Below are 11,262 nucleotides of genomic sequence, written 5' to 3'. Positions count from 1 at the left end.
TTGCACTCCGTTAATGGTCCCTTCGCAAACCCGGAAGTGTGACGTAGGCAACAGAAGACTACCCACAGCTAGCATAGCAGCAAAAACGATGTCAGAGATATTTCCACCAAAGGTAACCATTCAGGATCGCTCTTTCATGACGCTACCGATGGCAAAGGCTCCCAGGAAAGATGAACTACAATTAATCCCTACATGTTTGAACCTGAGGCGTCAGATGACGGCGATTTACTTGACACAGCAGATGGCGTCATGACGCAAATTGACAGCTCGACACTTCACGAACGGGAGAGTGAGTGGTAAGCCTAAATCCAGCATCGTGATTTTTTTATTAGAGAGAATGCGATTACATGGTTGTATATTTTTCCACGCTCTCCACATAGCTAAAACTGGATATTAGGTAATGAGACAGCTCCTACTGATCTAAATATGGTAAAGCCAGCCCAAATGTGGATAAATGAATGATATGTTATTGATTTTTCAAGATAAATGACAAAACGATTTTATTTTCCAGGTGTTGCTGTAAACCTTCAAGTAATTACCCTTCCAAGATTGTCGTCAGGAGATCCCAGACGTGAGAGCCAAACTTGAGGAGGCTGAAGCACTGACAGGGGCATGAATTACATAAAAAAAATAAAACCATAAATTGTAAACAACATTGACACATTTTGTTGACTGTTTAATGTATTCTATTGCTATATAATATATTGTAATTATATTACATTCTGAAAAAAATTCAATAGGCCACAATAATAAATGATACCAGATTTATGTTGAATCAGCATCAGTTTTCGCTGTCAGATTGTGACACAACATATAAGATAAGTTATACCAAGCACACAATGGCACACATCAAAGAACATAAATTTAGTAAGCAACACAAAGTTAGGATAGCAACGGACTAGCGCAACATTGAAAAATGATAATGGCAGTGGGAAATATGTATTTACTCTTTTCTGTAGCATTAAGTGTTCTCTATACAAAGATAATGCATTATCATTAAAATGTGAAGGTAGATTTTTCTTTTAAAAAATGTGTACTGTAAATATGACTAGTTTATGATTTCATGTCATCAAAATTTGCTACATTTATTTCTCCTAAGTCATCATCATCTGATGTCGCAGACGGAAGAAATTCAGCATCTGGCAGGCCTCATAGGATCTCTTCAGTCGTCATCGCTGGACACCGCATCACTTGGGTCATCATATGACTCGACCCACTCTCTCTTGATTTTAGGAAACTGGGTTGCGACTGACTTGCAACGCTTTTTTCATCGTGTTGAGGGTTTCCGCCGCTTAATTTTTTATGTTTGGCTTCCTGGAGGAAAAAAAACAAAATCTCAGCAGCATGAAAATATTGGATGAATCCTAATTTTAATTTAATAATAATTTCTTGGTGATCAAATAATAATGCCCCAGTCAAAGCAGCATCTATTTGATGCTATTGTTCCCTCTTCAAATAGGAAGACCTTGATGTTGAAGTATAATAGTTATTGTTTTATTGAGATGTATTTGATACATTAGGGCCTGGCAAAGGATTGTTTAAATATACAGGCTTTATATTTACCCTGTGACAGGCCAAAAAACAATAAGCCAAGGACCTATTTGGTGCTGGGAACATTTGAATTTACATAATACCTATTGATATAGTCATAAAATCACATGAGTAGACCTGTCAGCAAACCTATCTACTTAGGTTTAGGTTTAGGTTTAGGTTAGGTTACAGGGCAACAGCAACAACAACAAAAAATGTCGCGCTTCAGCAAACAGGCAGTAGGAGTCCCCCTCGTTTATCAACAGAAGTGCATCAAATTTTAGAAAGGTAAGGGTCTACTTACGTATTTGTAAAACCAAGGTTGCATTGTTGTAGGTTTTCAAAGCTGTTGTGGCAGAAATGATGAAAACAATGAGCCGATTTGGGACCTGTATGCATGCTCACAAAAACGGTCCAAACCTTTGCAGGAGAAGTTTTTTTGGACCACTTCTAGAGTCTCAAGTCTTCCTGTGAGCAATTCATCGCTACACATCGAGATGGCATGACGAATCCCGCGAGTAAAACCCAGAAAATGTTTGCAATATATGGCGAGTATAGCGTGGTGCTATATTTCCGTGTTCAGAGTGGTGGCGAGGCTTCCTGGAAGTTACGTCATGAGGTAGCGGTCGGCAGGACAGCGCGTCCCTCGTTGCTATGGTGTTGCTATGGCCATAACTCAAAAACTACGCGGTCAATTATTATATATTTTTTTTAATGTGACTTTTTGAGACAGCGAATGATGCATTTAATACAATTCAACTGAGTAAAACACTCAAGTGCAAAATCCGAAAAGCTCTTCAGTTGCCCTTTAAACAATCGACACGTAAATTAGAAAGACTTTGGCGCCGTTCCAACACAGAGCACACTCTCTCTGCCTGGAAACACAGTTTAGTGACCTATAAACAGGCCTTGCTTACGACTAAAACCAGATATTACTCATCCTTAATAGATGAAAACAAAAATAATCCTAGGTTTCTGTTCAGCACTGTAGCAAGGCTGACAAACAGTCACATCTCAATAGAACCTTATATCCCAACCACCCTTAGTTGTGATGACTTCCTAAAAATTTTTAACAATAAAATTGCAACTATTAGAAATAAAATAAATGAATTACTTCCGGCGGCACGGTGGCTGAGTGGTTAGCACGTCTGCCTCACAGTTCTGAGATCAAGGGTTCAATCCCGGGCTTCGGCCTTCCTGTGTGGAGTTTGCATGTTCTCCCCGTACCTGCGTGGGTTTCCTCCGGGAACTCCGGTTTCCTCCCACATCCCAAAAACATGCATGGTAGGCTGATTGAACACTCTAAATTGTCCATAGGTGTGAGTGTGTGCGTGAATGGTTGTGTGTCTCCTTGTGCCCTGCGATTGGCTGGCAACCAATTCAGGGTGTCCCCTGCCTACTGCCCGAAGTTAGCTGGGATAGGCTCCAGCACCTCCGCGACCCTCGTGAGGAATAAGCGGCATGGAAAATGAATGAATGAATTACTTCCAACTATCAGGTCTGATAAAGTGCTGACAAAAAATTCAGAATCTCCGATAAACCCCTCTAAAATATTAAATACCTTTACCACTGTAGACCAAATCGATGTCATTTCAATTATAATGTCCTCCAAACCATCAACGTGCCTCCTAGACCCGATCCCAACCAAACTTTTTAAAGAGACCCTGCCTCTAACTATTGATATTATCTTAAATATAATAAATACCTCATTAGTTACTGGCCACATGCCGCAGTCCTTTAAATATGCAGTTATTAAACCGCTTTTGAAAAAAACTACTCTTGATCCTGATATCTTGGCCAATTATAGACCTATTTCTTAATTTACCATTTCTTTCCAAAGTCCTTGAAAGAGTGGTAATTAAACAGCTCTGTCAGCACCTACAGGACAATAGTTTATTCGAACATTTCCAGTCTGGCTTTCGAGCTCATCATAGCACTGAAACTGCATTAGTCAAAGTAACTAATGACTTGTTACTAGCCGCTGACGTTGAATTAGTCTCGATCCTGGTTCTGTTGGACCTGAGTGCCGCCTTTGACGCAATCGACCATAATATCCTATTGCAGAGACTAGAATGTGACATAGGCATTAGAGGAGCAGCCCTTTGCTGGTTTAAATCATATTTATCAAATAGGTACCAGTTTGTCAATGTAAACCAGCAATCATCACCGTACTCTAGAGTTAGTTATGGTGTGCCGCAAGGATCGGTCCTCGGGCCCATCTTGTTTACGCTGTATATGCTACCTCTAGGTAATATCATCAGAAAACATAGTATTAACTTTCATTGTTACGCTGATGACACACAACTGTATTTATCAATTAAACCTGAGCAGATCGGGCAAGTGGACAAACTAAGCACCTGCGTCCGAGATATAAATACCTGGATGAGCACGATCTTCTACTTAACCCTGAAAAGACAGAAGTCCTTATAATATGCCCGAAAAGTGTGAGAGACTCTTTAGCTGCCCAGATAGTCACTCTCCGCGGCCACGGCATGCGCGTACGAGCGCGGCTTGATTTTTATGCCAGTGATGACCACATCATTCATTTGGGTGTACTGCTCTAGGTCTTCCACTCTCCGTTCGAGATCCACAATTCGTTTGTCTTTTTCGGCATGCTGGAGACGTAGTTGTTTAACTTCCTCCAAAAGCCCCAACAACTGCTCCTGCTGCGTTCTGACAACAGTCACTTCTTCGATCAGAGAGCTAAGGGAGTTTTTGATATCCTCGACCTCCTCTGAAGCCGGTGTTGGGCCTCTTTTGGGTGGCATACTGGCGTGTATGCACCCAGAGTCGACAATTCTCCAGCTGCGGCGCAACCAAGCGTGACCTCGCTAGCAGCTAGCTTCGTGTTCGTGGGAATGAACACGAAGCACGGCAATCGGGTCCACCAGTTCGCCCTGTCGTCGTTCGTGCCTTTCCTAACTTTGAAAGTGCCTTTCTGAACGTCGAAAACTTTCTCCTTGAAGCCTGATGCAGCCTCCTTGTACTTCGATAAAGTTTTCTAGTCCTTGTAGCCCCCCGTGACATGCAACTTGCCGGCTCAAAGCGGGAACTTTGTTACGTTGTCATATATGCAAAGTCCTGCACTTGCTGAGTACAACTGTGCATGCCCAAACCCTGAGGAGCTAAATTCATAAGCAAAATTTGTCTTTCTTCTGTACATTATATTCTTGAGAGGCTTGGATCAGAGATCAACTGTTCTTTTAGTTGAACAGCATACCTGATAGCCCATATGGGAGTTGAACCTGTGACCTTGTCATTATTAGCACCATGCTCTGACCATCTGAGCTGACCGGCGAACAACAGCTCTGCAGGTACATACACATCGAACCGAGATTGCCACAATATATTCGGCAGCAAGAATATCGTTGATCATTCTCATAGATGGAACAGTTGATCTAGGCCTGGAGGAAGCAGAGAATGTTTTCGCCAAACAAATTCATAGGCAAAGTTTGATTTGAAACAGAAGTCAACTAATCTCCTCATTGAATATGGTAACTTATGGCCCATATGGGGGTTGAACCCATGACCTTGGCGTTATTAGCACCATGCTCTGACCAACTGAGCTAACCGGCCGTGAGTAGCTGCCCAGGTACATACACATGAAACCCATATAACCACCACAATTAATGGTTTGGGGCCATTATGGTGGCCATCTTATCTCACAGATGCTCTGGTTCCATACCAAACCAACAGAACACTTCGTTCTCAGAATGCAGGTCTACTGGTAGTTCCCAGGGTCTCTAAAAGTACAGTAGGAGCTAGAGCGTTTAGTTACCAAGCTCCTGTCTTATGGAGTCAGCTTTCAGCAAATATTAAAGAGGCTGACACAGTCTATACATTTAAGATTAGACTAAAAATGTTCCTATTTGACAAAGCTTATAGCCAGACTAGACTCACAGTTCAGTCTAAGCTGCCCTAGGAGCTATAATGCTGGGGGAAGTACAGCCACTGAGTCCTATCCCCTGTTTTGCACTCTACTGACCACTTGTCTTTACTTTATTTCTCTTTTCTAGTTCTAATATCTATTTGACTGGTGTTTTCATCACTAGTCACCCGGTGTCCCCTTTCCCCCTTCCCCTCTAGGGAGGGGCTACTTTTTCAGCCCCAGCCGCCTGACTATCCTGACCCCTGGCTGGATGGATGTCCTTGTTGCCCCTAGATTTTACTGGGGATGCTGAGGAGTGTGATCCCTCTATAATTGGAACACACCCTCCAGCCCCCCTTCTTAAAAAGGGGGACCACCACCCCAGTCTGCCAATCCAGAGGCACTGTCCCCGATGTCCACGCGATGTTGTAGAAGCGTGTCAGCCAAGACAGCCCCACAACATCCAGAGCCTTTAGCAACCCATGTCAGATCTCATCGACACCTGGGGCCTTGCCACCAAGGAGTGCTTGTGTATTCCTTTCACCTAATACTTTTTTACTTGTAGTTGAGTACATGTATATATTTTTGATGACTAAACTATTGGAATAATATTTTGAAGTAACACTAGTCTTGGCTAGTTTTGGATAAAGACCTCCGCTTTCACAACAAGGCAGAGGGACAAGTGCACTTTCATTCAAAAAAACAACAGTTCAAACTTTGGTTTACAGGATATAATGAGTCAAGTTGAAGTCATGCATGGTGTACCGTACGCAACACGTCACTTTTGCTCATTAATATTCATGACTCAATTAGCAATTGTTGCTAGACGGGTCAAGCTCACGCTTGTCCCAATGCTAAATGCATGTAAATAGTGTACGAACGAGATCTTACTGAGCTAAACCTACCAATTCTGTCCGAAAATGATGTCCATGGTGTCAAATTCACTGGTAAAGATGTGGAAGAACATACAAATGTTCAATTCAAAAGATGTCTTGAGAGTCGAGGGCTGAAAAAGACGGGGAAAAGGGCCGACCTGATTAAGAGGTAGCTTTTTTATCGACACTTTTTTCTTGTGTGCATTGCCTTACGCCACTGACAATGACATTCTCCTGTTTCAACAATCTATCCTTTACCACCGTATGCCCTGTCTTTCTTAAATATTATATCCTCTGGTTGTCTTACGTCTCTGACCGTTCTTGGGGGTTATTTACATTGCTATTTTTGTGCAGCGATCGCAAATACTAATTAGTGACAGACAATGAACACTTTTAATTTTAATCATTATTAAAAAATCTTAATTCTATAATTTCTTTACACTTCCTCCTTCCTCCTTACTAAAGTTGTTTTTTTACAACATAAAAGGTAACAACAGTGGCAGTCAGACACCATTTTAATTTTTTTCGGATCATTCATTGTCAGACAGAAGCAGCACGGCAAAACGCCACGCTAAAAAAGAAGTAAAAATATCAAAATGGCTACCGCTTCCTCCTCTGTTGGACCATGGCCCCCAACAAAATGTTTACGAAGGTGAATGGCTTCACCTTGATGGCATTAAACTGGTGTTTTGGACGTCCGCACAAGTTGATCCATTGTTCACATTTTTTCCTCTTTTTTGGCTTCTGGAAACGTTTGAAGAAAACATCCTTCATATGTCGTAATATCTAGAGTCGTTTTTACAAGTTCCATAGCAGCATTGTTTCCTCGCCATGTTCGTTTTTGAAATATTACCAGCAGAAAACAAGGAGTAATAACATGAGTTGTATGCGATGGCTATGCGATGGTGTCTATGTTGACCCACTTCTGGGTTACGATGGCAACGTCACAGTCTAAAATCAGCATTCGTGCGATACGCTACTCAAGATAGATGTGGAAATTTATGTCAATTAAAAATAATGTCAACAATATACAGTATTTTGTTTTATGTTTATAAGATGAACTGATAATGAAATAGATGGAGCAAGTTGCTTAATAACAGCGATCCACTGAGATTTGCACAAATTGCGCTCGTTTTTAGGTTATCTTCGTTGGTTTGACTGAGATATAAATGCTATGGTCTGTGAACCAAATGATTTCAGAGGGATTTTATAAAACGAGGGACAGCACAAAAAATAACTATAACAAATCATGAAGAATACATTAAGAAGCATTTACTTAGTGATTCAACACCTTCTAACACCCTTCTGCCACCTTAAACTGGTGATTCGTGTCCCTTTCTTAGTTTCCTTCCCTAAGACAAGGCTTGTGTACTGCAAAGATAAGAAACGGACGGATGACAGGAAGGCTATCAACTTGGCAATCTTGCCAAAAGTTTTACGACAGCCGCATGCCCTTAACTGGAAAATATTAAGTGGAACTTTAAAGGAGTCATTTGTAATCAGCAGACACACGGGTAGGGCCCAAATTGAAATTTAGGTTTAACCATTCCAGTGCCAAGGGCGTCTCTGTTTGACATTTCAACGTAATTACTTAAATTAACAAGAGCGGGCCATTTGCAGTCGTCATGCAAAGGTAGCTCAGCACAGAAGATAAAGTAAGTCAAAGTGTTTGCAACAATTGTCATGAAGACTACATTGGTACAAATTGAGTAATGTGAAATCAAAAGTGAAAACAAGAACATACAAATAGTTGTATGTTTTTCAAGTTTGTTTGATGTTGGCATCCTAATTTGAAAAGTTTAATGCAAAAGCAGATATAAACTTTTTTTTTTTTTTGTGAACATAGTTAAAGTGTGGGGTGGCTGTCGAATGTTGGGAACCTATCTTTAAAAATGCTATAAATTTATGGTAAAAGACTGGAAACCAGTTTTTTTTTTTTTATTTATTTTTTTAAACCTGTCCTGTTCAGCTGCTTAGACACGGAGGCTAGAAATCTGAGTGTCCTTATGGTCTGAACAGTTTTAATGATATCACATGGGAGTTTGATATACTCCAATTGCAGTTGTTCATCGCATGTGCTATCGTTAGCTACTTATAGTCAGGGCCGGCCCAGCCTATACACAGACTATGCAGCTGCTTAGGGCCCCTGACTACTAGGGGGCCCCCAATCTGGCAATTGTTTAATTTATATTTTATTTTGTTTACTACAATTTGCTTTATTTGACTTTTGTGAGTTTTGATACTTGACTACAAGCTTAAAAAAATAAAAGTTCTTCCTTAACTTCTTTCTTTCCTCTTTTAGAAAAAGGTTTGGCGCTATCTACTGTAAGTACTGACAATCATTTCGGGTGAGAAGTTTGAAGTATGCAGTGCAACAAAATCTGCTTAATATACAAAATATGGACGTATGGGTTGGATTGCATGTATGGGTTTCACAGTACACTGTGACGAAATGGTTGGCCAAAAATATGGGCCCCTTTGCATTATTTTGCTTAGGGCTCCCAAATGGCCTGGGCCGGCCCTGCTTATAGTTACCCGTAGACACCATTTGGGGGGCCTGATAACTAGTGGTGGAATGTAAAAGTACTTCGTTCTTGTACTTAAGTACATTTTTGTGTTATGTACTTTACTTGAGTAAATCTATGAAGTGGTACTTTTTACTTTTACTTCACTACATCTTACAGCATGGCATGTATCTGTACTTTTTACTCCACTACTTATACAAAATTGTCGCATGCGTTGCACGATACTTTTGTTGGTTTTCTTTTTTCTCATTTTGAATTGATAGTTTCGTTTTCATTACATTTATTACATTACCGAATGCAGAAGGGCTGACACGGATTTTTTTGTTACAAGGAAATACTACAAAGTATGCACATATTAACAAAAATACTATGTCATTCTTTTTTATTGCAGATATTAATCACAATAAAACATTTGGACAACATGATTCATTTCTTGTTTTATTTAAAACGATTGGTGCATGTGCAAAACAGGTCAATAAATAACTATTTATAAAATTATTAGAAAAAGCATAGCATACGAGAATGTGATATCAGACAGCAAAGCTCCGGCACCTCGCCAAACTTTAACCCGACATTATGAAGACCCTCGGCAGCATCCAAACGGGCTTTCTACCGCTAACCTCGGTAATTCCAGCTCCAATAGCGTATCTTAAAGTTGCTGCAGTTAAAAAGCACGTAGTTGGACCTCGAGATCGAGCTAGCGGTCCGCCACGAGGTGCGTCACCATCTCCCAGCCTCTCGGCCACCTCCGGGTAGAACGCACGTACAACGGGGCAAATAAGTATTTAGTCAACCACTAATTGTGCAAGTTCTCCCACTTGAAAATATTAGAGAGGCCTGTAATTGTCAACATGGGTAAACCTCAACCATGAGAGACAGAATGTGGAAAAAACCCCAGAAAATCACATTGTTTGATTTTTAAAGATTTTTTTTTGCAAATCATGGTGGAAAATAAGTATTTGGTCAATACCAAAAGTTCATCTCAATACTTTGTTTTGTAACCTTTGTTGGCAATAACGGAGGCCAAACGTTTTCTGTAACTCTTTACAAGCTTTTCACACACTGTTGCTGGTATTTTGGCCCATTCCTCCATGCAGATCTCCTCTAGAGCAGTGATGTTTTGGGGCTGTCGTTGGGCAACACGGACTTTCAACTCCCTCCACAGATTTTCTATGGGGTTGAGATCTGGAGACTGGCTAGGCCACTCCAGGACCTTAAAATGCTTCTTACGAAGCCACTCTTTTGTTGCCCTGGCTGTGTGTTTGGGATCACTGTCATGCTGAAAGACCCAGCCACGCCTCATCTTCAATGCCCTTGCTGATGGAAGGAGATTTTCACACAAAATCTCTCGATACATGGCCCCATTCATTCTTTCCTTTACACAGATAAGTCGTCCTGGTCACTTTGCAGAAATACAGCCCCAAAGCATGATGTTTCCACCCCCACGCTTCACAGTGGGTATGGTGCAATTCAGTATTCTTTTTCCTCCAAACACGAGAACCTGTGTTTCTACCAAAAAGTTCTATATTGGTTTCATCTGAGCACAACACATTCTCCCAGTCCTCTTCTGGATTATCCAAATGCTCTCTAGCGAACCTCAGACGGGCCTGGACGTGTACTTTCTTTAGCAGGGGGACACGTCTGGTATTGCAGGATTTGAGTCCCTGGTGTGGCATTGAGTTACTGATAGTAGCCTTTGTTACTGTGGTCCCAGCTCTCTTTAGGTCATTCACTAGGTCCCCCCGTGTGGTTCTGGGATTTTTGCTCACCGTTCTTATTATCATTTTGACGCCACGGGGTGAGATCTTGCATGGAGCCCCAGATCGAGGGAGATTATCAGTGGTCTTGTATGTCTTCCATTTTCTAATAATTGCTCCCACAGTTGATTTCTTTACACCAAGCGTTTTACCTAATGCAGATTCAGTCTTCCCAGCCTGGTGCAGGTCTACAATTTTGTCTCTGGTGTCCTTCGACAGCTCTTTGGTCTTGGCCATAGTGGAGTTTGGAGTGTGACTGACTGAGGGTGTGGACAGGTGTCTTTCATACCGATAATGAGTTAAAACAGGTGCCACTAATACAGGTAACGAGTGGAGCCTCGTTAGACCTCGTTAGAAGTTAGACCTCTTTGACAGCCAGAAATCTTGCTTGTTTGTAGCTGACCAAATACTGATTTTCCACTCTAATTTGGAAATAAATTCTTTAAAAATCAAACAATGTCATTTTCTGTGTTTTTTTTTTCACATTCTGTCTCTCATGGTTGAAGTTTACCCATGTTGACCATTACATGCCTCTCTAATCTTTTCAAGTAGGAGAACTTGCACAATTGGTGATTGACTAAATACTTATACATATAAGTCTGAACATAATGAAAATAACTCACGTAATAATGGTCGGGTCAATAACATCAATTAAAATATATGGAAAGACATTCTAAAGGACCTATATAACTGAACTCATTACATAA

The 11,262-nt window shown here is 41.0% G+C and overlaps 1 non-coding gene across 1 annotated transcript; it reads right to left on the bottom strand.

Annotated features, from left to right (window-relative positions):
* Positions 1 to 5,032: 5,032 nt before the first annotated feature.
* On the bottom strand, positions 5,033 to 5,106 carry trnai-aau (transfer RNA isoleucine (anticodon AAU)). Its single transcript has one exon. It is a non-coding gene; the product is annotated as a tRNA-Ile (tRNA).
* Positions 5,107 to 11,262: the final 6,156 nt, after the last annotated feature.

This window comes from Corythoichthys intestinalis, chromosome 6, assembly GCF_030265065.1.
Source record: "Corythoichthys intestinalis isolate RoL2023-P3 chromosome 6, ASM3026506v1, whole genome shotgun sequence".
Taxonomy (NCBI): domain Eukaryota; kingdom Metazoa; phylum Chordata; class Actinopteri; order Syngnathiformes; family Syngnathidae; genus Corythoichthys; species Corythoichthys intestinalis.
This window is presented reverse-complemented; position numbering and strand designations above follow the sequence as displayed.